Source organism: Heloderma suspectum, chromosome 1 (genome assembly GCF_057233095.1).
Source record: "Heloderma suspectum isolate Gila_16-S chromosome 1, 16-S_ref, whole genome shotgun sequence".
Taxonomy (NCBI): Eukaryota; Metazoa; Chordata; class Lepidosauria; order Squamata; family Helodermatidae; genus Heloderma; species Heloderma suspectum.
In genome coordinates this window covers 369,769,427-369,796,114 of record NC_139458.1, presented here as the reverse complement: position 1 = coordinate 369,796,114, position 26,688 = coordinate 369,769,427, and the positions used below count along the sequence as shown (strand labels likewise).

The following is a 26,688-nucleotide window of genomic DNA, read 5'->3' as shown; positions in this document are numbered from 1 at the left end:
GCAGATGTGAGGGCCCAGATTTTGATTGGGATCACAGTGCAGTGCAAAGCACAGTGCAAAGGGTTAAAGCCCCTCTCCCCACTCCCCAGTGCTAGGGGCTTGAACCGGATGAGGTCCCCAGCACTTAATTTTGAGGAAAAAACCTGTCGCTGCTGGCAATGTCTTTAAAGTAATGTGTAGTTACACCATTAGTTGAGTGTCTGCAGATTTTAAAAACAAAGCTAGCTGTACTAGTCCATGACTAATAAAATCTGAAATCTTCATTTGGGCAATAACTGTATTAAGACCAAATCCAAATGCCACAAATGATTGTGCAAGCTTTTGAGTTTCAAAATAGTGATTGCAGACAGGATGAGTCATGGATAGGTGTTGCAGGTATCAAATAATACCTAACATTCTGGAACAAAGAAGCAATGGCTGACCTCTATTTCTGAAAACATAAAGGCCAGGTCCAACTCAGATGCCCTGGCCAAGATGCTGAGAAAGGTTAGCTAATTAAACGATACTCCCTCACAAATATAATGTAAAATATTCATATGTAGGACACAAACATAAAATAAAGGGTTTTTAAAGGGTGCTTTTAAAGTTAACTCAATATTAAACAAATCTGATGGAATTATGAGGATTAATATAAAGATCAAAATATTGTTTTCAGGGTGCTAAAAAATCCTTGTATTGCACTGCTAATCGCTGAGTTTGGTGGCTAGAAATATACAAGGAACATCTTGTACTGATCTTCTTCCTTATAACTGATTTTTCTTAGGTCCCAATAGCAGCCTTCTTCTGTAGGGAAATTTGAATTTACTAAGGATTTTTTTTTTTTTTCAAACCTTCAGTTTAGAATTTATGATAGGTACCCATTTATTGTCTACTAACATTTGGTGCAGGCTAGTAGAAGTGACTGCCTTGACGCTAAGATGTACTGATTTACACACACACACAGACAACAGATTAAAATTAATAGAATGTTTTTGTTATGAAAAAGTAACATTCCCACACACCTTTCATTCTTAAATCAGAAAAAGAAAGAAAAGAGTTAAGACTTACAACAAATCTGCATGCAGAGGTTCTGTCCCCCACTTATCTCCAAGAAAAATAAGTATTCTTAGAGTCTGAATAGAAGGCAGATAAAACTTCCTTCCATCAGATAAAACTTCCTTTTATACCCTTAAGTCCTATGCCAGCCCTATGTCTAATACCAAACTTGGTAACCATTATGCTTTAAGCTTACTGATTGGTTATTATAAAATGGTCTACCTTCTTTAAGCCACTTACTCTAAATCTAACTAAGTGCTTCCCTCTTACAAACATCATTACTGATGTCTCAGCTAAATCCAGAGAAACTTAAAAATCTCCAACTTCTCCTTGAGCATCACTGTCACTGTACCCGGTGTTTGGAAACATCTAAAAAGGTGCATTAGCTTTTCCCCACGAACCTCTCTCTTTTTCAAAGTTAAAAGATGACTTCCCTATCCAAATAAGCACTCCCCAGAATTCACTCCAGCTCTAACTAGGTTCTTGGGACCAATCTTTTAGCAGGTCTATTAAGCTTTGGTTCACTGAGCTATCCCATCCTATATCTGATTTCGAAACACTGTACTCAAGTTGCATTTTTTTAACATTCTACTGAATATCAAAATTTATTTCACATGGTCATTGTTTACATTTTCAATAAGCTTATGTAACTTGGTAGTTCTTTTGGTGTAAACCTACAGGCTAATCATAACTATTAACTTGTCTCTTTCCCGTATCATTAAAACCATGATGGGGTGCAAAGCCAGATTTCACATTTCTTCTCCTTTTGAACTCTAACTGGTTACAATTTCTCACTAAAAACGATGGCTAACTTGTCTATTAATGCCTCTTCTTTCTTTATTATTTTTTCTTTATTAATGATCAGAACAGAATACTCAAACCTTTATTTTCTGTGATATATTTAATGTTCTGATTTTTTAATCATCAGATATCTATTTAAAATGTTAAGTTCTTTTTCTAAATGAAACCCATGTATATGATTTTTTCCCCCTGCATCCATGTTTTCTGCATTGAGACTGTATAATGTGTAGTTTTCCCCCTATACAATCTCTATCAATTTATGCACAAGTGCAGGGATTTCTTTCTTTCTGAATTACAGTGAAATTGCATTCCTTCTTACCCATCTTTGTAATTATACTCTTGCAAGGTGTTTGTCAGACAAAAGCAGTTCCTATTTACTCCAAACAATGGTATTTTCCACTGCAAACCTATAAAAACTATGCATCCTACACATTTCAGGCCAGTTACAACATATGAACCAATCATACTGTTTTATATTTCTGAATGAAATATATGTGTAACATCAGCCCGATACCGTTGGTGTATGGATAACATGTATTAAGAACTATTTAACAAAGCAACCTCGTATGAGAAACTGAATAGCAATTGACATATTTTAAGAGTTTTTGATTGTTTTCCTAAAATATACTGTGCTACAGACTTTTCGACTTTCACCCAACATGCCAATAATTGTCCTAACGAAACACATCCCTCTGTATTTTCAGTATATACCTTTCCTATTTCTCCTGTTATTTTGTGCATTCTATTTCTAATATAAAACAATTTATTAGCAATGTCTATACTATTTATTACTTCCCACCCCATCCCCGCAGCAGTTATTCCCAGTACATCTCCAACACTTCTTTGTCGTGACCTGTATTTACTTTTCATGTTAATGATTTCTTGATTCCATTGTTGCCAAATCTCAGTTACCATCCTTAAATACAGAGCACATTTAGGAAAAAATCTGGATACCTTGATGGCAGATAAGTCTGACTTTAACTGAGTTGACACAAATTGATGTTGCAATGACACAAATACGGCTGAGTCCTTTCGTAGCACAATAGTCCCCACATAAAATATCATATCTTCTTCAGGCACAATTCCATCACATTGCAATGTAGTCCCCACTTTTATAGTAGCGCCGCCGCTAGATGATTTGATGGTTGTTGATACATGACTAGTTGTTGTCTTTTGACAATTAGTACACAATTCTTCAGGACAATGAGGATCACACCATGGTTCTGGAATGTTTTGATGAGTCCACTCTCATCTGTTCAACAACTGAAAAGTATATTGCCATATGGCTTGAGAAGCAGTCACCAATACTCTCATCTGCAAGAATTCCAAAGTCCCTACTTTCCAAACAAAAATATAATCTTTTCCTTGGTGTATGTCATTATTCAGGACACTTTTTAGCTGTCTAACATTTATTCACCAAAATTTGAAAGAAATGTATGATACACCAAGCCATAGTTTGGAGTAAAAAGTACAAATGTGTCAATTTTCATCACTTTTTCACTTGCTGTACCTGTGGCAATTTGTATTGGATCACTTTGAAATTTTGCACAATTGTAGACCTCATTGGATGGGTAATGGATGCCAAGTTTCAGGTTATTGGTTTGTAAGGTGTCATTTTTATAAGCAGTAGAATTTTGAGGCTTATAATGGTGGAACCTTTTTGTTTGTGACTTGCTTTAACTAAAGGGCACTTCTGTGCCCCTTTAATATTACATACAAGCTTACAATTTAGTGCAAGCACATGGTGACCTGACAACTTGACACAGGTGCCTTGGCCAGGGCAAGAAATGGATCTGAGTTGCAACTCACCTTTATGTTTTCCGAAACGGGGGTTAGCCATTGCTTTTTTGTTATCTGATACCTGCAACACCTATCAATGACTCATTCACTCTGCAGTTACCATTTTGAAACAGCCTATACTGCCGACCTCATGGTCCCAAGGTCTGGCCTAATCATTGAACTTCATTTCTTGCCCCATTCCCTGCCTTTTGTACCACCTAGCCTGATGAAGAGTTCTGAAGAACTTGGAAGCTTGCACAATCTTTTGTGGCAGCTTAGTTGGTCCTAATAAAGGTATTGCCTAACTGTGGAGATAATAAGTTAATGTAAGATAGTTATTGGGTAGAGGAACAGTTTCAGCTGAGAGAGAGTTAACAAAAATGGGGGAAATAGCAGAAGATAACAAACAACATGGTGTCTAAAAAAATGTATAAACTATTGCCACAATATCATTGTGAAACTGAATAGGTAAATTGCTTGAAGATTTGTTAGGCATAATATTTGAGTAATTCCACACAGTTTGAGACTTGAAAAAATGTATGGACTTGGCAATAATTGTTCACTGATTACTCATTTAAATGGAAATTGTAATATAAGATAAGTGGTATATAACCCCTAAATATTGTTTGAATTATTGATACATATACTCAGTCATGCTGGAAATGTAAGAATGAGATAGGAATGTTTTATCAGCTATGTGGGATTTCCCTGATCACTAAGAATATGATATTGGCAGTTTTATTTTTGATTCTTTTCCTAATGATGCCCAACATGGATTTTGCCTTTTTCACAGCAGCTGCACACTGGGTCAGTGATTTCATCAAGTTATCCACCACAACACCTAGTCAGTGGTAGAGCACATGTTTTGCAAGTAGAAAGTTCTAGGTTCAATTCCTGGCATTTCTGGTTAAAAAGATTAGATCGCAGAGCTTAGAAAGGACTCTCTGGGTTTGCAGTACTGGGCTAGATGGACCAATGGTCGAATTCAGGATAAGGCAGCATCAGATGCTCATGCCAACAACGAAATCCCCACATCAGTTATATAAATTAAAATAGATTTTTTTAAAAGTTAAAGCCAAAGGAAGGAAGATATAGTAAAGGAAAATTGCATGTAGATCTCTCAAGGACCTGGAGGTGAAAAAAGATTAGAAGATTTGTAGCTATTGTAGTGATGGACTTGCAACAACAAATGCATGATTACCCATCTTTGGTGACATTTAAAGTGTGTTGTGTAGGAGATGCTCTTACATCACCTTATATTTTACCATTTCTTCTCCTTTCATACATCTTCTGTGTGGAGGTGACCTTCCCTTTGTGAAGCCACAGCCCTTCCTTCCCTTATAAATAGACACACCCTATTTTTATGTTGCCCTCAAAAGGCTCTAGGATACTTTTCCCCCAAAGCGGGAGTCTATTGTGCAGACACTTTTGGATAGAAACCCAAAGGACAAAAAAATGGTAACTACAGACTTAGTATTCAAAATCTGATCTCCCTGTACAACCAAGATAATTGGCAAGCTTATATTTCTGCTTTGTCTGCATAGTTATCTAAATGAAGTAGCTGAAACATTGCAGGATTCAAAACTGCGAGCTAGGGAAAGTATTATAAATAAATTGCAATGATAACCTGTATGCTGTGTTAAAACTGGCAAGATAATATTCTCTTGAGTTTCTCTTTATATCATATGGCTCTAGAACTGAAGAAAAATGGTCACACTTACTTGTTCCAGTAACAAGTGAGCATCATTGAGAAATATCTCATTGTCATGTTTGGAATATATTTACCTCTTTATTCCAGTTTGAACCCTCCCTTTCTTTCCTTCACCTATTCTGAGTGACTGGGCTGTATACGTGGCCTGTTACCTATTTGGAGATGGATTCTTTCTTGTGCATGCTGTTGGCGCTGTAGAGCCTTAAAACGTTGCATCAGGGGAAACATCCCTGTTCTAAGAATGTTAGAATCTGAAGTGGAATAAGTGGGAAGAAAGGAAGCAAACCTAAGAGTACATCAAAATGTTCAAAATCGAATGTAGCCATCTTCACTGCAGACAGAGGAACACTAACACAGAGAGCTAGTGTGTACACAATTGGGTGATGCAAGCTTTTCTACAGGCCATGAGCCCTCAATATACAAGCTAAAACACTTTTTAGAAGATATGAAGGACACAGAAAAGAGGAACAATACTTAATAACTTCATGAGAAGTGCCTGTTTTATTTTAGGACTGTTGTATCAGTTGCTGGGCAGTCAACTAATTGTTACAGCTGCACCCTCTCCCTACCCCAACTCTCTTTCTCTCTCTCTCTCTCTCTCTCTCTCTCTCTCTCTCTCCCTCTCTCTCTCACACACACACACACACACACGACAGGAAGACTTAAAAAGAAAGAAAACAAAAATGTAGCGGTCCATAAGACAGAAGGAAGGGAGAGCCTTGTGACACATGCGCATTATAGCAGGAGGTGACCTGAAAGTGGCTGCGTGTTGTGCATGAGAAATTCAAACTGCCTGTCCTGCCCAGTGTGTTTGCAGTGCCTTTCCATTGTGAGTAGCAGTGAAGAGGCTCCTAGTTAGCTGCCTCACTTACTTACGTGTATCTCTTGACCTGCCTGGACTTTCTCCATTGACTCTGGTAAGGTGCCAACACTTTGTCTTTCAAAGATTAGCACCCCAACTTGAAACTTTTTTTTAAAGGGCAGAGAGAGGGAGCGCTCTGAATAGCTGCAAGGCCAGGCTTCTCACCTTCCTCTGGGTGCAGCCAGACACATTCATAGCCAGTCATATTGCATGTACTTGTGCTAACAGCCCCACTAAAGATTTGAGTGTGAACGAATACACCCCTATTTGTTACTATGAGGAATGAATGAAAATATAGAAAGGAATGTAAGAAATGAATGAAAATTGATTCATTTTGTTTCTCCCTTTCATTTCTTTTATTTTCATTCATTTCTCATGAATAGCATTCCTGAACCTGACCAGGGGCATTTGCAGTGCTTAGCAAGTTGATACAAATTGATACTTTATATGATTATAAAATCTTACGCATTAAACAATGAGAAGCATAAATGATGTAACTTCCTTTTTATTGTCCAATCTATCTGAATCATGCAGGTCTAATGTTACAGGTGAGTAGTCCACCACCTTAAAATTTCAGCCATTTGGATGGGAAGCACCAAAGTTACAGCCATTAGAAGACAGGCTAAGTTTCCACTGTAATGAATGTAAAAATGAAAAAATGAAGGAAACAGTAACGAAAGAGAAATTGCATGAATGAGGCAATAACAGGAGGAAAACGAAATAAATGGGGTCACCCATTTATTGATTTTTTTCCAAGTGCACATTCTAGTTTATATCCACCTTCAGTGGAGGTGTTTAAGTAGAGGTTGGGTTCCAGAACCTGGGGTCATTCCATGAATCTGAGTGATGGGAGATAAAACCAAGTACTTCTTTAAACAGTGCATAATTATACTACGGAATTCACTTCCACGAAGTTTAGTGACAGTCACTGTAACAGATGTGTGTTATATTAATGTATGTACTTGCATTAAGTATAACCCTAATTTAAGTGTAAGTCAGGGTTAAAAAAACATCTGAGAGTGAATGAAAGGTGGGAGGCGCTTGTGTGTGTGTGTGTGTATTTTGAGATTATAAAAGGAGAGAGCTGACTTAGCCTTAGGGAGTGAAGAAGCTACACCTAGTTAGTGGGGTTTTAGAACCAGGATTCAGAAGGGGTAGAGTAGATTTATTAATAAAAGTATATATAAATCTTTTTGTGTTTAATACATTTTGTTTGTTTTTAATACAAAATCCCATGTGTTGGTTTGTCTTATTCTGCTACCATTAGAAAATCTATTTCCTTGTTACTTCTCCTGTATTGGGTAGAGGGAACCAATTATTTGTATTGAGTGTCTTTGACCCAGAGAGTAAAGGGGCTGAAGCTTTGAGTGTCAGTGAGGACAACTGACCAAGTGGAGGCAGATGTCCTGAGTGGGTTTTCTTCTCAGTTTTATCAGGTGGAAGCTGGAGAAGGTAGAATCCAGGGTAGGAATGTCACAGTCACCAATTTGAATGACTTTAAAAGAGGATTAGCCAAATTCATGGAGGAGAAGGCTATCAGTGGCTACTAGTCCTGATGGCTATATCTTGCCTCCAGTATTAGAGGCAGTGTGCCTATGTACGCCAGTTGCGGGAGAACACGGGTGGGAGGGTGCTCTTGCATTCATATCCTACCTGTAGGTTTCCCACAGGAAAGTGGCTGGCCACTGTGTGAACAAAATGGCTCTTATGTTCCTATGCTCATCTGTCAGGGATGTTGCAGCTGCATCCTACACTGCAGAGCCCGCAATGACCAAGGAGTTGCAAGGTCCCTTCCAACTCTATGATTCTATGATCCACAGATATTTTTGTGTGTGTGAAAAACTTAGTACACCCCTAATCTACCAAGCATTCTCAATCTTTCTGGTTTGGATCCTAAGTTTATGCTGCATGAATGGAAAGAGCTGACATTCACAGAAGGGGAGTTCCACATGAAATGAAAGCTCATTTCATGGAGTGAAAACGTGGGATCTAAGCCTCCAATTTGTGTTGCTTTCCGGCACAAATAACATGCTCCAAACATTATCTGCTGCAAGAAGCAAATAAAGAATGAACTCTGAAACCAATATTTAGTTTAGGTTTGATATTATATCTGTATGAATGACTTGACAAATCAATCCATAACTATAATGTACTGCATATATCTTCTGGCAAACTGAATGTTAAAAATAATATCTTACATTAATTTTGCATGTAAAACTTAAGAAAGAGTGGACTCAAACATTATTGCTTATAAGTTAGGCAACTCAAGATAAGTATTTGTTCATTAGTGTTTTGGCATTACTATATCAATTTTACTCAAAATTTATGAAGTGCAAGATACTGCTACCTACGTCTTTCAAATATGTGCTATTAATAATAAATCTAAGCTATAACCCACCATCAAGTTAAGCATATGGATTAAAAAGATATTGGCACTTCTTGTACCAAACTGCAGTAGCACATCACATTTTATATTCCAGAAGCTCTGTGACTCATTCGCCTCATAATGTTTTGAGCTGCTTTGCAGCCACTCCTAAATGATTGAAACGTATTTCATTGAGGCCTTCCAGAAATGAATTTGGCTGTGTCACTTTGGTTTTTGCTTTAGCAACTTGTCCTAAAATGAACTGTGACATTATCGGAAAAGTTGTTCGTTGCATATTGGAGAGAATATGCTAGGTTCTCCTCCTAGGCATCATTGACTCTTGCAGATCATGATTACAATATGGATAAGGCCCAATCCAATCATCTTTTGCATCCTCCCCAAGTCATCCCACCCACGCTGCTCTACATGCAGAAACGTTCGGTCACTGACTCCTTCCCCCTCTCAGCTGCCATCAGGTCAGGAGCCCACTCAGCAGAATGAGCAGATGCATCCTCAAACACAGCAGAGCTGGCTTACAGTGGAGGCTGGTGGCTCTGATGTCAGTGGGGCAGTGCATCCGCTCTGGGTTTCAGTCAGAACCAGTCAGAACTCTAAAGGAGTTATCCGCACATTGGGTAGCTCCTTTAGAGTTCTCACTGGTTTTGACCGAGACCTGGAGCGGATGTAGTACCCCACTGACATCAGAGCCACCAGCCTCCACTGGGTAATACACACCCCATCTTAAAGGGGTGGGGGCAGCAGTAAAAGCAATAAGTCAATAGTTTAAAATTACCTAACTGCACTATTGCCTATCAGCACTCCTTCTTTAAACAGAGCTGAACTGAGCCGACATGGTACAGATTAGGACTGAATCACTTGTTGTGACACACCAAGCCAAACATAGCCCATAGCTAGGGATTTGGCAAACTTCCTGTTCCTGCTCTCTACCTTTGTCAATGGGATTATCAAGCAACTGGCAGACCATAATACATGGTTTGAGGCCTGCTATGTTTGGGTTGATGGGGCACAAGTTGTGCAGGCTTGGTATAGATGAAAGTCAAGACTTCTATAAAGCAATTTATATAAGTTGGTTCCCTGCAAACACAGTTCATGGAGAACAATCAAAGCTAATGAAAGGTTTAACTTAACTAAAGATGTACAGAGACTTTTAAATGTTATTTTGTTAAATTTAACAGCAAGAGACTTCCTTTCTGAGCAATAACTAAACTTTGACTGTTACATTTATTTATTTATTTCTCAGTCAATCAATCAATCAGTTGTTATATGTTGGCCTGCATCTGTGTTTATAAAGGCATACAGGGTTCATATTTCATTTTGCTCCAATCTGCAATTAATTATGTTTGTTTAATTATACTTGACATTTTTTATATTAAAAACAAAACATTATAGTACATTGTTATAGAAGATAGCCTAATTCTTAAACAAAGAAGAAGCTTTATGGGCATAAATAAACTCCTGACTTTGAATTATAGTGAAAACCATTGTTATTTGTGGAACCTGCATGTCAAGAGTTATCCAATGAAGTGTGTTTCATGAGAATCAGTCAGTGGGAAGGCAGTCAAAAAGAGATGACCAACTAATTCCCAACTTTGAATTATATGTATAATATTTTTCCTGAATTATGCTAATTAATAGCTATCAATATTTGTGATAGTTTTAGAATCAGTCATAGACTCTTCGATCACCAAAATATTTCTTTTCCAAAACTGCTTTTTTATTCTTTTTAATTGGAAACCAGGACCTACAAATGAGTTTTAGGTGCTTTGTGGGCGATTAGGCCAGTTTGTTGTTATATGGGGATGCCAAAGGGACATATGGCACAAAGGAAAGGCAAAGCTCCCATTCCAAGAGAGTGTCAGATGGCTCCCAGAGAATGTAGTGCAAAGCAGGCAAGGAACATCTGTTTTTGAAAGGGAAGGAATGCTTTCACAGCCACAAAGTTCTTCCTAATTTACACAAAGCATTCTGCACAATGAGGACTACTAATGTAACTCAAGGGTTTCCACAACCATACACCAACAAAATATAGTCTTTTTTTTTTACTTCATAATTGTATCTCAGCTTTACTCCAAGCAGTGTAGGATAGTGAGCGTGCACTCCCCCCTGCTCCCCGCCAGCATTTTATCCTCAGTGCTGTGGGCTGGGCTGAGAGATCATCCAGTGAATTTCACAGCTGAGTTGGTTTCCTCAGTCCAAGTCCAATACCCTGCCAATTAATTAATTAATCAATCAATTCATTCATTTATTATATTTATATACCACACTTCATTATCAAATTACTATACTGGCTCAGATTCAGCAACAGCAATCTGTACAGAGAAACAAGTGTCTACAGTCAGGGCCAGAAATATTGGAACAAGGATAACTGTTTTGGCAGTTGGCCTCTGTACACCACCACATTGAAGTTGAAAGGAAACACACCCAGATGGGAGCGAAGTCAGGACTTTCAGCTGTAATTCAAGGGGTTTGACAAAAGTGGAGCACTAAGCATTCAGGAAGGACAGCCAGTGGCATACACCCCCCCCCATCGTTGGTGGCTCATAAGTAATGGAACAAATGGCTGACAAGCGGCTGCATGGCCAGGTGTGGCCTGTTTCCTGGGTACCCCATGACCAATCAAGCAGATAAAAGGCGTGGAGGTGGTTCTGAGTATTACATTTGCATTTGGTAGCTGTTCACTGGAACTCCCAAAATGAGGTCCAAAGAGGTGTCCATGCGAGTGAAGGAAGCCATCATTAGGCTAAGGAAACAACATAAACCCACCAGAGACATTGCAAAAACATTGGGAGTGGCCAACACAACAGTTTGGAACATCCTGAAAAAGAAGGAATTAACTGGCAAGCTCAGCAACAGCAAAAGGCCTGGCAGCCCACGGAAGACAACTAAAGTGGATGACTGCAGAATGCTGCTCATGGGGAAGAGGAACCCTTTCACAACGTCTAGCCAGGTCAAGAACGCTCTTGAGGAGGTAGGCATGTCATTGTCAACATCTACAGTCAAGAGATGGCTTTATGAATGTAAATACAGAGGCTTCACAACAAGGCGCAAACCACTGGTAATGCTCAAGAACAGACAGGCCAGATTAGCCTTTGCCAGCAAACACCTAAAAAAGCCTGCCCAGTTCTGGAATAAGTTTCTTTGGACTGATGAAACCAAGATTAACTTGTACCAGAACGATGGGAAGAGAAAAGTATGGAGAAGGAAAGGAACAGCTCATGATCCAAAGCATACCACATCATCTGTCAAACATGGTGGAGGCAGTGTTATGGCATGGGCATGTATGGCTGCCAATGGAACCGGGTCACTGGTGTTTATTGATGACCTGACTGCTGAGAAAAGCAGCAGGATGAATTCTGAAGTGTATAGGGCTATACTTTCTGCTCAGATTCAGCTGAATGCTGCCAAACTGATAGGACGCCGCTTCATATTGCAGATGGATAATGACCCAAAACATACAGCAAAAGCTACCCAAGAGTTTCTCAAGGCCAAGAAGTGGGATGTTCTTCAATGGCCAAGTCAGTCACCTGATCTCAAGCCAATAGAGCTTGCTTTTCACTTACTGAAGACAAGACTGAAGGCAGAAAGACCCACAAACAAGCAGCAGCTGAAAGCAGCTGCAGTAAAGGCCTGGCAAAGCATCTCGAAGGAGGACACTCAGCATTGCGTCATGTCCATGGGTTCCAGGCTTCAGGCAGTCATTGACTGCAAGGATTTTCATCCAGGTATTCAAGGCGATCCTTAAGTTTGAAATGATGTTGGTTTGTTCCATTACTCATGAGCCACCAACAATGGGGTGTGTGTTTGTATGCCACTGGCTGTACTTCCTGAATGGTTAGTGCCCCACTTTTGTCAAACCCCTTGAATTACAGCTGAAAGTCCTGACTTTGCTCCCATCTGGGTGTGTTTCCTTTCAACTTCAATGTGGTGGTGTACAGAGGCCAACTGCCAAAACAGTTATCCTTGTTCCAATGTTTCTGGCCCTGACTGTACATGTGGTTCTGCTGGAGATCAAGTGCTACCAGAATGCAGCCCCCATATCTGATGTATTTATCTAGAAAATTTTCACACTCAGACTTCAGCCCCACTCAGCTCCATCCTGAAAACAGTAAGTTTCTGACAACTTCTAATCTCTACTGAAGCAGGGTGAGCACAGTTGCAGGAGCACAGCCTTCTAATTCGGGCTGGGCATGGACCCCCCGATCTGACTTGGAAGCTGCTTCATGGCTTCCGAGGCAGGACCGATTCGGCTCAGGCTGATCTGGGGGGCCCTCGACCCGCCCTGGAACCCTCAGGATTTGGATGTCTGAATCCTGCTTCAGACCCCCCCTGATGTCCCTGTGCAACCCACCGGCTCCTTACATGGGCCGCCTCCTCCTCCGCCACCTGCTCTTCCTCCTCCTCCTCCTCCACTGCTATCGCTGCCGCCATCATCGCTGCTGCCAACTCCTGAGCCCTGAACGCACGCTGGCTCTTGTTACAGGCAGTCACCTGCAACAAGCGCCAGCACGCACCCATGTCTCAGGAGCTGGTGGCAGCAATAGTGGCAGCGGTGGCACCGGAGGTGGCGGCACCGGTGGCAGTGTTTGTGATGACGGCGGCGGCTGGGGCGGTGATGGAGGTGATGGCAGAGGCAGCAGCAGTGGCAGCGATGATGACGGTGATGGGCAGGTCAGGTAAGGAGCTGGAGGTGCTGGCAGGGCTGGGTCGCCGAAGCTCCAATGTGCACCGAAGCAATTCAGACAGCTCCTGACCCACTTCGTGTCACTTCGTGCCCCCCTCCGCTTTGCCTTGGGAGGGGCCCAAAGTGGCCCGAAGCGGCCTGCTTTGACTTGGGCTTCAGGCCTCGGGCCAAAGTGGTGCACAGCCTTACTTCTAATGCACTTCTGATTTTGTGTGTCATAAATTTTCTCATAGCCCCAATACGCAAGAGAAATCTATGACCATATAAATTATGGTCATGTAATCCCCTTCATTTTAACAAAAGTAACAGGAACATAGGAGTTTGAAGGGACCATTGAGGCTATTGCGTTCAACCCCCTGCTCAGTCCAGGTATCCAGTTTAAAGCAATCCTTATAGTCTCTGCTCGAATACTTCCAGTGGCAGAGCCCGCTACCTCCCTAGGCAGTTGGTTCTATGGTCTGACTGCTCTGACCATTAGGAAGTTATTCGTGGTTTTCATCTGAAATCTTCCTTCCTTTAACTTAAGTCCATTATTTCATGTCCTACAGTCTTGGATGATAGAGAACAGGTTGTAGCCCTCTTCTGTGTGACAACCCTTTAGGTACTTGAATAATACTATCATATCCCCCCTCAGTCTTCTCAAGGCTAAACATACCCAGGTACTTCAATCTTTCCTTGTAGGACTTAGTTTCTAGTCCCATGATAACCTCTGTTGCCTTTCTCTGAACTCGTTCCAATATATATGAATCCTTCTTAATGAGTGGTGTCCAGGACTGGACACAGTATTCGAAGTGAGGTCTGACCAGTGCAGAATAGAGTGGAACTATCACTTCCTGTGATTTTGAAACTAGAATTTATGGACCACATGGTCAGCATAGAGGGGAGAACACGTTCAAGGTCATTGAAGTTCTCCACATTCTTCCTCAAACCTCGTTCCACATCATTTATGTTCCTGAACACAAGTGTCTTTTTTTTTCCAATCAAGAAAAAATGCACATTTTTCCTGATCAAAAATGCTTATTTCCCCACATACGCTAAAGCATAAAATGTGGGATTTGGGGAGATTTGTGCATGTGCACACATACGCAAATCCCCCCCATATCTGCCCCCCCCAAATGTGCACTTCTGCATATGCACACTTTTGAACATGAATTCAGGTTCAGGAATTGAGAAAATTTCCTGAGAATTGCATTCTTGCTTGCAGTTGCGAAAAGGACATATTTTCATGATTTGCAAACAGAAATAAAACTATCGTATATCCCTATCAGTACAGGGATGTATGACAATTTGCTTGTGCAAATTACCAGGAGCAGAAGGGTCATGGCTAATATGTGTACTTTAGTTATGTATAATTAACTTTTTTATAATATTTGGACCACAAGCCATCTATGCTCACTTTTCTGTGATGCTATTTGGGCAGGTCCCATTGTTATGCTACATGCAGGATACTTTGGCTTGTTTCAGAGCCAAACATCTAATTGTGAATTCAGTTTTTACTTAATGTTTGTCAATCAAGCTGATAGCTCTATCTGCCCAATAACCAGCTAGCCATACTAATTTTAGAAATGAGCCAGAAATATATACATACATACATATGCATGTGAATATGCGAGTGCATGCACGCGTTAAACACACACATATTTAAAAGTACTGAAAATGGATTGAAGTTGATTCAAAACAGTTAGTTTCTAAGATTTTGTTATATCAAAGCTTCCAATTATTCACTTTAAAATTACATTAATACTGTAAAGTATCCACTAGGTGGTGCAGTAAACATACAATTGCAAGTTGTCCCCCAAATACATGAGCATTAGCTTATGTAGGTTATATTGGATCTCTACTGTCATACATGTAGAAAGACTAGCTAATTAAGTGACACTTACAATATATGTAATTTTTTTTGTATGCAGAACACAAACATATAGGGTTTTTTTAAAGGGTGCTTTTAAAAGTTAATTCGATCAACTAAATATTACAGAAATCTGATGCAATTGTAGAGATTAATATAAAGATCAAAATACTGTTTTCAAGATGTGAAGAAATCCTTGCAATGCATTGCTAATTGGAGAGCTTGGTGGTTAGGAATATACAAGGGACTTTTTGTACTGATCTTCCTCCTCCTAACTGATTTTTCTTAAGCCCAGCAGTATAGTACAGCAACTGGGTGCCTTCCAGATTTTTGGATTACAACTCCCATAAGCCCCAACCAGGCCTTACGCTTTTGGAGGGCACTAGGTTGTCAAACCCTGGTATAGTAGTTGCTGGTACAATCATAAATGAACCGTAATATTTCATGTAAGTTCACAATTTACTTTAAGTACCTGGTGACTGAGAACTTGCCAGAAAAACAAGCCAAAATCAGTGACTACTTTAAAAGATCAAACCATCATGTGACAATAATGGGGAAAGCACAAAAATCTTGGGATTCTAGACATGAAGAGATGTTAAAATGTGACTTCATTATGGGATGAACTTAACAATCATGATAAACTTGTAATAATAGCAGAAAAAGCAACAAGTGAACAGATCCTTAAGAAAACCAGTGCTATTTATCACCACGCCTGTAAATTTACAAGACATTAGTCTTTGTGTTTTATCCATTTTTAATTGCAAAGCCACATATTTTAAAGTACCATTGTGTGGCCAAGTGCTATTGGAGTGACCTTGTTGAAATTTATTAATGAAATTTTTTTTTTTATGTATAGCTTATGATTAGAAGTGTGGTGAAAGCCTCCTTTCCTGTCAAGAGTTCATTAAGGCTTGTTTCACAATCAGGGATAACCAAAGGCTTTAAATTTATGGTGATACTCCCAAATCAGGAGCACCACTTTGAGCTTCTTGACGCAGATAGAATGTACATCTTAAATATTATTATTATTATTATTATTATTATTTTGCTACATGTGCCTGTTTGTTGTCTCCCATTATTCTTGGATGAACTATTCTGATTTGGAAAACTGCCTCCCCCCCGCTTTTTTTGTACACAGCCATGTATTCTAAAGTGAAATAAGGAAAGCTGTAAGGTATATCACATTGGTGTAAGGTGGGATGGAATTTGTAAAACAAATTGAAGAATGAAGCAAGGTCAGGGATGGTTGTGCCATGATAAGTATTTTTTATAAATAAACAAAGAGTTGTATAAATAAACAAACGAAGACTGAAAGGTGCCTAAAATTAGATCCTAGAACTTGGGATTCTAGTTGAGCTGAAAGTGCAGTATGAGGATGGTACCACTCTGTTAACTAGGTGAATTTTGAGGCTTCTAGTGTCTACACAATGCCTGGCCAATCGAGAGGCCTTATTTATTTATTTATTTATTGCATTTATATCCCACCTTTTTTCCTCTTGCAAGGAACCCAAGGCGGCTTACATTATCCTCCTCCTCTCCATTTTAGCCTCACAACAACAACCCTGGGTTGGGCTGAGAGTCTGTGACTGGCCCAAAGTCACCCATTGAGCTTCCATGGCTGAGTGGGGACTAGAACCCGGATCTCCCAGCTCCCAGTCCAACACTCCAGCCACTACACCACACTGGCTCTGTGACCTATTGCAGGGGCTGATTTGCACACCACGATTCCTTTCTTACACTGAGGTCTGACCACACACCGTCATAAGGAGCTCAGTAGGCTAGGTCCCAGCATCAAGCCTTAAGGCTCCTGGCTCAAGTCCTGAAGTCCACTTCATAATTTGAGTTTTGGATTGATCTGTTCAATATGACATGCTATGAACTGCTCTGTTTTTGAAACATCATTTCTGCCAATTAAATCATAGGATGATCTCTCACTGTTGCGTGAGCTCTGGGGCATCTTGTCTCTCCAGCCCTTTCCCTGAAACTGAGGAGCTCAAACACTTTGTACCTTTCCTGTGGTCCCTCCTGACCAAGGCAGACTTGGGCTGTGCTTTCTGATCAAGCATTTTTCTCTCCCTCTTTGCTATCCCCTGGTAGCAGACGTTGCCCATTAAAAGGAGACATGAAATCCAAGCAGTACAGAAGGAAATCTAGGGCAGGGGCCCATCCTGCGTTTATTGTCTCTCTAATTCTTGGGCTGACCAGCACTCAGTATAAGAAGTAGACATCAATATACCAAGATGCAAAAATGTTTTTTCTAACGCTCTGGGAAACTGAAATATAGCTTGCAAAGTATCTCCATATCCAGAAGTCAGCAGGAGGAGAGGGAATGCAGATAAAAGAAAACATAATGAGGAATTCACTGGAAGGAATTGCCTATGTAAAGTTAAAAGGACTAAATAGATTTAGATTGGTTTTAAACACATGCACAAGAGAGAGAAAAAACAAGAAGGCAATCTGATAGCTCTTTACAACTATCTGAACATTCAGCACTGAAAGGAGAGAGAATATGTAAGGAATCTGTCTCTGCTGGGACCAAACAAGGCTTCTTGGATGTAAGAGCCACAGTAATACTGCTCAGGCTAGCCGAGAATTTCCATTAGCTTAAAGTAGCAATAACTCTTTAGTTTCTTTCCTCTTGGCTTACAGCCACTGCAGAACAAGCACACTGCAAACTATTTGGGATAGCTAGAAGTGATAGGATAAGGACGTCATAACAACAGTATTGATACCTATAAGTGGATGAAATAGCTCCTGTGGGTTGTTGTTTTTTAAAGGTAATGCCTGAAATTGAATGAAAAAAGAGTAACTTTCTACAAAAACTTTGATCCTTTAGTCTACAAGGAGGCATTAACTGTACAAACATTGCTCTTTATTTTTTATGGACATTTTATTGTTATTAAGATCTGTATAGGAATTACAGCTTAGACCACAAGCCATTAGAAGCCAGAGTATCATTCTGTATTAGCACTCCAATAACTGAAAAATAAAACTCATTTCCTTGGGAACCTATTTGTTGTTTTTCTCTCTCTTCTTAAATTTCTCCACTCATGCATGAAACTTTTCTGTTTCATGTTGTAATGGAATTTCTGTTGAAAAGGGAGCAATGCAGCTAATGGTGAGAATGGTGCTGGCATTCAAACTTGATTAATGATGAAGCCAAATTTTGTGATTAGTTTGCCTGAGTCTCTGTGTGAGAGGAATACTAGAAAGGGAATCCGAGTAGGAGAAGATCTCTGTGGTATGGTGCAGGCTGGTGCAGCAGGCTGGCATGGTGGAGCGCAGGACTTCGGTAGATGCAGTTACTTAACTAAACTTTCCAGAACAAAATATGTTCCTGGGATGGGGTGTGTGTGACAAAAATAATAAACTCATGGAGGGTGTGGCAACAGTAATGCCAGCTGGCAACCTCCACCTGTTTCCTTTCTGATAAATAAAAGAATTAGACTTGATTATCCGACAGGCCACATGAAAACAACCAATCAGGACATAACATTGTGATGCTTGATGTCATGACACATTATGCAATTCCAAACTACTGCTCCTAAAATGCAGTTCAGTGTAGCATACGCACAAAAACCCGTTTACATAGAATGAGTTCTCAAATTAAACAACTGTTATCTGAGAGTATAGATGAATTTGTTACTTTCTGAGGTAGTGTGGGTAAGTGTGCTCATCACTAAACTTGATGAGTTGGATCCAGATGTGTGCCTTCACAAAGGGAAGGGACCCAGTGAAATCTTTGCACTGGAGGAAGGGGGTGGGGTGGTTATTCTCTCTGATTCCCCCTTCCCCTGCAGCACCCAGTGCCACCTCCCACACTGTTCCATAGGGTCACCGAACCCTCTGGAACAATGTGGGAGATTGTGCTGGGGTCTACAGGGGGAAGCGGGAAAATTGCTGCCCCACCCCTTTCCTCAGCACTGTTGAGCATAAGTCTGGGTCTAACCCAATTATCTCCTACTGAACATAATTTTTTTAATGCTCCTTCAGTTCTTGTATAAATGACAAAGTAACATGTTTAAGAGCATATCCAGCTGCTATAGTGGGAACAGGTTAGAAAACCCCTGAGCTGCTTGTTGCTTAAGGTTACGTTCTTTAAATTGCTTCTTTGATATAGGGATGTGTAGACCCACACCTTGAAATTTTGGTAATCTTTTAAAATATACCGCATTTTAGATTTTTTTGTTACATTATTAACTAAATAACACCATCAGTTGAGCTATTTATGAGGATACAGTTTAGAATAACAGAGTATATAAATTCACAAGCATACATCAAGGAAAGAAAACAGAATAATCTGAATAGTAAAAGGTACAAAAAGGTTTTACTTGGATACATATATGAAATAATTCAGTAACACACACACACACACACACACATGCACACACACGTCAAATGGGGTTGGATTAGATGATCTCCATGGTCCCTTCCTACTCTATAATACATCATATTGTCAGTATAGCACTACTGAAGAGAATGTGCTATATAAAGTTTAGGGCTCCTAGTCTTGGGAGAATGATCCATTTTATGGTTTGTTTTTTAATGGAGTAGTTCTCTACAGATTGATGTAAAACAAGAGGCATGGGACAGAATATGAACTTATAAGGGTCCAATCCTATGCATAGTTGGGCCATGCTGGGTGTTGTAGGACTTTTTTCTGTCTAAACATGCATAGGATTGCACCTTAAATGGCTTGAATCCACATTCTTGAATATTAGGGAGCTTGTTTTTACATTGGAATTAAGGTAGTAAACTTCATTTATGAACCAGCAATTCACAAAGTATTACTGGAAAATATGTGGCTAACCAGGCTCATATATTCACTGTTGGTGGGGATGTGCTAAGACAAGGATACTTACACACATTAAGAAGTTTACTGGGTATATTGCACTTAGATTATACAGCAATCTTCTTGGGTGCTATGGACAAGGAAGCAATAATACAAATTAAAAGGTAGCTGGTTGTCCTTTTAACAGTGGCCAATTTCTAAAATGTAGCATCATGGAAAAATAATCCTACTACTATCCAAGGATTGTATGACTAGATATGAGAAATATTAACTAGGCATAGGATCTCATATTGGTTAAATGCCACAGCTAATACCAATCGTAATTATGATTTTATAGAAAATTGGTGCCCAGTTCTAAATGTAATCAACTCAATTATATCCAGACAGTTCCATTCAAACAGTGGCAACTCTAGATTTACATTAGAACAATAACTGCCCAATCCTATGTACTTGTGCCCAATGATGTTTATAAACTGTGTCTAAGACTGCAATCCTAAACAGACTTACCAGGGATTGAACACCACTGAACATAGTGAGATTTACTTCTGAGTAAGGATAGTAGTGTGTGTACTGTAGATTCGATGCAGACTTGCCCCTCCGTACACAGAAGTGCATCTTCTATTTGTAGAGCGTACCAAGATCCAGTAGAGGCTTGCTGCTGGAGGAAGGGGATTGTGTGGCAATTATCTCTAATTCCCCCTTCTCCCTGCTTCCCCACCTCCCATGCTATCCTGGAGGGTCCCGCAATCTGCTGGAACAGTGTTGAAGGTGGCACTGGGGACTGCAGAAAAAAGGGGGAAGGAACATCAGTTAAAATCATTGCCCCATGCCCTTCTTCCAGCACCAGCAGAAACCCACTGAGAGCAAGTCTGGATCCAATCCTATGTATATACATGTACATTCTATAAAAAGTAGGAATTTAGCTCCCCCTCCCCCCTCATAGTGCTGATTTTAAGATTACCATCCTTTGAAAATTTCAGCAGACATTCCTGTGCTTAGGATTCCCAAACTGAAAATAAGAGCACTGTTCCTTTTATGAGTTCAGGTACCACTAACAGGTACCACTGTTCCTTAAGCTTTCAGATGCATTTGAACATTCCTCAGTGTCAGCAATGCTCAGTATTTGCTACTCCTGAGAAAATTACTGGACGATATAGAAGAAAATGGGGATGGAGATCATATACTCAGAATTGTCACCTCTCTCAAATCATTCCCAGTTGCTGAGTACCTGTCAATTTGGAAGCAAAACAGGCTCACCCTAAAATATGTTAGTGGTGTCTACATACCTGGGGGATTCGCTCAGTATAGATTATTTATGTATTTATTTCATTTCTATACCACCCAATAGCCAAAGCTCTCTGGGCAGTTCACAAAAATTAAAACCATAAAGCGCAGCATAAAACAATATAAAATATGAAAGCTTAAAACCACAGTATAGCAGTACAACTAGAATAAAACTTAGAAGCAATGCAGAGATTTAAAATACAGATTTAAAACACCAAAGCTAAAAGACTAGGAAGCTAAAATGCCAAAATACTGGGAGAATAAAAAGGTCTTCACCTGGCGCCAGAAGGACTACAATGTAGATGCCAGGCAAACCTCTTTAGGGAGCTCATTCCACAGCCGGGGTGCCACAGCAGAAAAGGCTCTCTTTCTAGTAGCAAGGTTTATACTAAGTATCAGGGGAGTGGGGAGTAAGATTTGAGAGGATGCATGTTGTTGTTGTTCAGTCATTAAGTCGTGTCCGACTTTTTGTGACCCCATGGACCATACCACGCCAGGCCTTCCTGTCCTCCACTCTCTCCCGGAGTGTGCTCAAGTTCATATTCATTGCATTGGTGATGCTATCTAGCCATCTCATCCTCTGCCGTCCCCTTCTCCTTTTGCCTTTGATCTTTCCCAATGTCAGTGTGTTTTCCAGGTAGTTTTCTCTTCGCATTAGGTGGCCAAATATTTGAGTTTCAGTTTCAGTATCTGTCCTTCCAATGAGCACTCAGGGTTGATTTCCTTTAGGATTGACTGATTTGACCTCCTTGCAGTCCAGGGGACTCGTATGAGTCTTCTCCAGCACCACAGTTCGAAAGCATCGATTCTTCGGCACTCAGCCTTCCTTATAGTCCAGCTCTCTCACAGCCATACATTACTACTGGGAAAACCATAGCTTTGATTATACGGACCTTTGTCGGCAAGGTGATGTCTCTGCTTCTTACTATGCTGTCTAGGTTTGCCATAGCTTTCCTCCCAAGGAGCAAGCGTCTTTTAATTTCTTGGCTACAGTCACCGTCTGCGGTGATCTTGGAGCCCAAGAAAATAAAATCTGTCACTGCTTCCATTTCTTCCCCTTCTATATGCCAGGAAGTGATGGGGCCAAATGCCATGATCTTCGTTTTTTTAATGTTGAGTTTCAAACCAGCTTTTGCACTCTCCACTTTCACAAGATCCTCTTTAGATCCTCTTCACTTTCTGCCATTAGGGTGGTATCGTCTGCGTATCTGAGGTTGTTGATAATTCTCCCGGCAATCTTAATTCCGACCTGTGATTCATCCAACCCGGCGTTTCTCATGATGTACTCTGCGTATAAGTTAAATAAGCATGGCGACAATATACAGCCTTGTCGTACTCCTTTCCCAATTTTGAACCAATCGGTTGTTCCACGTCCGGTTCTTGCTGTTGCTTCTTGACCCTCGTACAGGTTTCTCAGGAGACAGGTAAGGTGGTCTGGTACTCCCATCTGTTTAAGAATTTGCCACAGTTTGTTGTGATCCACACAGTTAAAGGCTTTAGCGTAATCAATGAAGCAGAAATAGATGCTTTTCTGGAATTCTCTTGCTTTCTCCATGGTCCAGCAAATGTTGGCAATTTGATCTCTAGTTCTCCTGCCTCTTTGAAACCCAGCTTGTACTTCCGGTAGTTCTCGGTTCACATACTGCTGAAGCCTAGCTTGTAGGATTTTGAGCATCACCGTGCTGGCATGTGAAAGGATCGCAATCGTACGGTAGTCTGAACACTCTTTGGCATTGCCCTTCTTTGGAATTGGAATGTAAACTGACCTTTTCCAGTCTTGTGGCCACTGTTGAATGTTCCAAATGTGTTGGCATATTGAGTGCAGCACTTTAACAGCATCATCTGTTAGGATTTTAAATAGCTCAGCTGGAATACTGTCATCTCCGCTAGCTTTGTTGTTAGTCATGCTTCCTAAGGCCCACTTGACTTCACTCTCTAGGATGTAGGGATGGCAGAGAATTCCGCCACGGACCTCGGGGAGGCCAAATGCCACTGCATTCGGCCTCCCGAAACCTGTGGTGGAACGGCCTGCCACCCCTCTGCCCCCCGCGGATCCCCCCGGGATGAGACTTACCTGGGGCAGATCTTCCGGGCGGCGGTGGCGGCTCCGGTGGCTGGTCTTCCAACCGGCTGCCGCCGCCGCCATTTGCGGGGTTTTTTTTTTTTGTTTTTTTTTATACCGACGTGATAGGCTACATAAGTTTTTATGTAGCCTAAAACATCTGGGTAAAAAACAAACAAACAAACGTGCGTACGCTAATGGCAGCGCCCATGGGTGCCGCCATTTGTGTTCCTTATTTTGGCACGTCTTAGTCTACGTAAACATTTATGTAGACTACGGCAAAAATAAGGGGAATGCAAATAGCGGAGTGTCTACGCTATTTGCGTTCCCCTTATTTTCACCGTTGTCTACGTAAATATTTACGTAGACTAAGACATGCCAAAATAAGGAATGCAAATGGCAGAGCCCATGGGCGCCGCCATTTGCATATGTGCGTTGTTGTTGTTGTTGTTTTTAATCAGCCGTGTTAGGCTATGTAAACATTTACGTAGCCTATCACGGCTGACTCCAGGGACGCAAACGGCGGTGGCTATGGCCGCCGCTATTTGCGTCCCTGCTAGCCAGCGGACGGCTCCGCAGAATCCCTGCGGAGCGGAGCCGTCTGGCCAGGATTCGGGGGGGGGGGGGGAGGGACGGAGCGCCTCCCCCTGGCCAGAATTTCGGGGGGAGGGACAGAGCGCCTCCCCCCCAGCATCAGCATAATCCGCAAACAGGTAAGTGACTTTCGTACATCCCTAGTTCCCCTTATTTTCGCCATCTTAGTCTATGTAAATATTTACGTAGATTAAGACATCAAAAATAAGGAACGCAAATGGCGGCGGCTGTAGCCACCGCAATTTGCATACGTGTGTGTGTGTTTTCCCCAGAGCCCTCCGTGGCTGGAAATCTGGCTGTGGACGTCTCTGGCCTGGCTGGGCCTGGCCGGCTGCTCCACGGAGCTGCTGCAGAGCACAGCCGGCCAAGGAGGATTCCTGGGGGGGGGGGAGGAACGGAGCGCCTCCCCCGCAGTCCAGGATTCCGGGTGGAGGGACGTAGCGCCTCCCCCGCAGTCCAGGATTCTGGGTGGAGGGACGTAACGCCTCCCCCCCACCATAAACATAATCCACGAACAGGTAAGTGATTTTTGTACATCCCTACTAGGATGTCCAGCTCATGTTCAGTGACCGCACTATCATGGCTATCAGGGACATTCAGATCTTTCCTGTATACTTCTTCTGTGTATTCTTTCCACCTCTTCTTAATCTCATCTGCTTCTGTTAGGTCCCTGCCTTCTTTGTCCTTTATCATGCCCGTCTTTGCACAAAACGTTCCCTTGATATCTCCGATTTTCTTGAAGAGATCTCTAGTCTTTCCCATTCTGTTGTTTTCCTCAATTTCTTTGCATTGTTCATTTAAGAAGGCCTTCTTGTCTCTCCTTGCTATTCTCTGGAACTCTTCATTCAGTTGAATATATCTTCCCCTTTCTCCCTTGCTTTTCGATTCCCTTCTTTCCTCAACTACCTGTAAAGCCTCATCAGACAGCGACTTTGCTTTCTTGCATTTCTTTTTCTTCAGGATGGATTTCGTTGCTGCCTCCTGAACAATGTTACGGACCTCTGTCCATAGTTCCTCACACACTCTGTCTATCAGGTCTAATCAATCCCTTAAATCTATTCATCACCTCTACTGTGTATTCATCAGGGATATGATTTAGGTCATACCTGTATGGTTTAGTGGTTTTCCCTACGTTCTTCAATTTAAGCCGAAATTTTGCAACAAGAAACTCATAATCTGAGCCACAGTCGGCTCCAGGTCTTGTTTTTACTGACTGTATAGAGCTTTTCCATCTTTGGCTGCAAAGTACAAAGTCAATCTGATTTTGATATTGACCATCTGGTGATGTCCATGTGTAGTTGGAAAAGCTCTTGTGCTGTTGGAAAAAAGTGTTTGCTATGATCAGCGTGTTCTTTTGGCAAAACTCTATTAGCCTTTGTCCTGCTCCATTTTGTACACCAAGGCCATGCTTGCCTGTTATCCCGGTGACTTCTTGACTTCCTACTTTGGCATTCCAATCCCCTATGATGAAAAGGACATCTTTTTTTGGTGTTAGTTCTAGAAGGTGTTGTAGGTCTTCATAGAACCAATCAACCTCAGCTTCTTTGGCCTCAGTGGTTGGGGCATAGACTTGAATTACTGTGATGTTGAATGGTTTGCCTTGGATTCGTACTGAGATCATTCTATCATTTTTGAGATTGTACCCCAGGACTGCTTTTCCCACCCTTTTATTGATTATGAGTGCTACTCCATTTCTTCTAAGGGATTCTTGCCCACAGTAGTAGATATGATGGTCACCTGAATTAAATTCGCCCATGCTTGTTCATTTTAGTTCGCTGATTCCCTAGATGTCGATGTTCAATCTTGCCATCTCATGTTTGACCACCTCCAGCTTACCTTGATTCATTGATCTGACATTCCAAGTTCCTAAACAATATTGTTCTTTACAGCATCTGATTTTCTTTTCACCACCGGACATAGCCGCAGCTGAGTGTCCTTTCGGCTTTGGCCCAGCCACTTCACTCTTTCTGGTGCTACTTGGAAATACCCTCTGCTCTTCCCCACTAGTATATTGGACACCTTCCGACCTGAGGGGCTCATCTTCCAGCGTCATATCTTTTAGCCTTGTGATACGTTCCATGGGGTTTTCTTGGCAAGAATACTGGAGTGGGTTGCCATTTACTTCTCCAGTGGACCACATTTTGCAGAACTCTCTGCCATGACCTGTCCGTCTTGGGTGGCCCTGCATGGCATAGCTTATGGCTTCACTGAGTTACGCAAGCCCCTTCACCACAACAAGGCAGTGATCTATGAAGGGGGAGAGGATGCATACCATGATGTTAAAGATCTCCCCCCTGCACTATACAATGATGTTTCAGAAGGAAGGAAAACATTAAGGACAACTTTTTCCTTTTCTTACTCTCCAGATTAAATAGCTATAAAATGCTCAATGCTCTGGCAGCAGAGGAATGCCTTGGTGGGGAGAAAAATGGTATCTGTTATTCCTTCTCCACTCCTGAAACTCCCCCTCCCCAGCTGAGAGCCCTGAACAGCACTACACAACTCCTGTTCCGGGCTATCTAGAGCTCTGAACCAGAGTGCTCATCTTAAGGATGGAGATACACTGCAGCATTGTGCAGCAGGTTTCACTTGTACTTACAAATAATAAAACACCATTATAACACATTTATATAAACATTAACATTACACTAATGAGTATCCCTAGAAAAAAACATTCTGCCACTGCAGCTGTGAAATAGCAAAACTCAAATACCTCAAGGAAGAGCCTTTTGATGACGCTTATATATTCCCTTCCTTTCATCTGCCCTTTATCATGCATTTTTGCACAGAGGAGGTAGCATCTTTCAGTGCCAAGGGTGGAGGTAAATTGTTTCAGACAGAAGGAACAAAAA

The 26,688-nt window shown here is 41.2% G+C and overlaps 1 protein-coding gene across 4 annotated transcripts in view; it reads right to left on the bottom strand.

The window, feature by feature from the left end:
* Positions 1 to 26,688, bottom strand: part of CHRM3 (cholinergic receptor muscarinic 3) — a 476,802-nt gene that overhangs the window by 5,796 nt on the left and 444,318 nt on the right. The window lies entirely within an intron of this gene.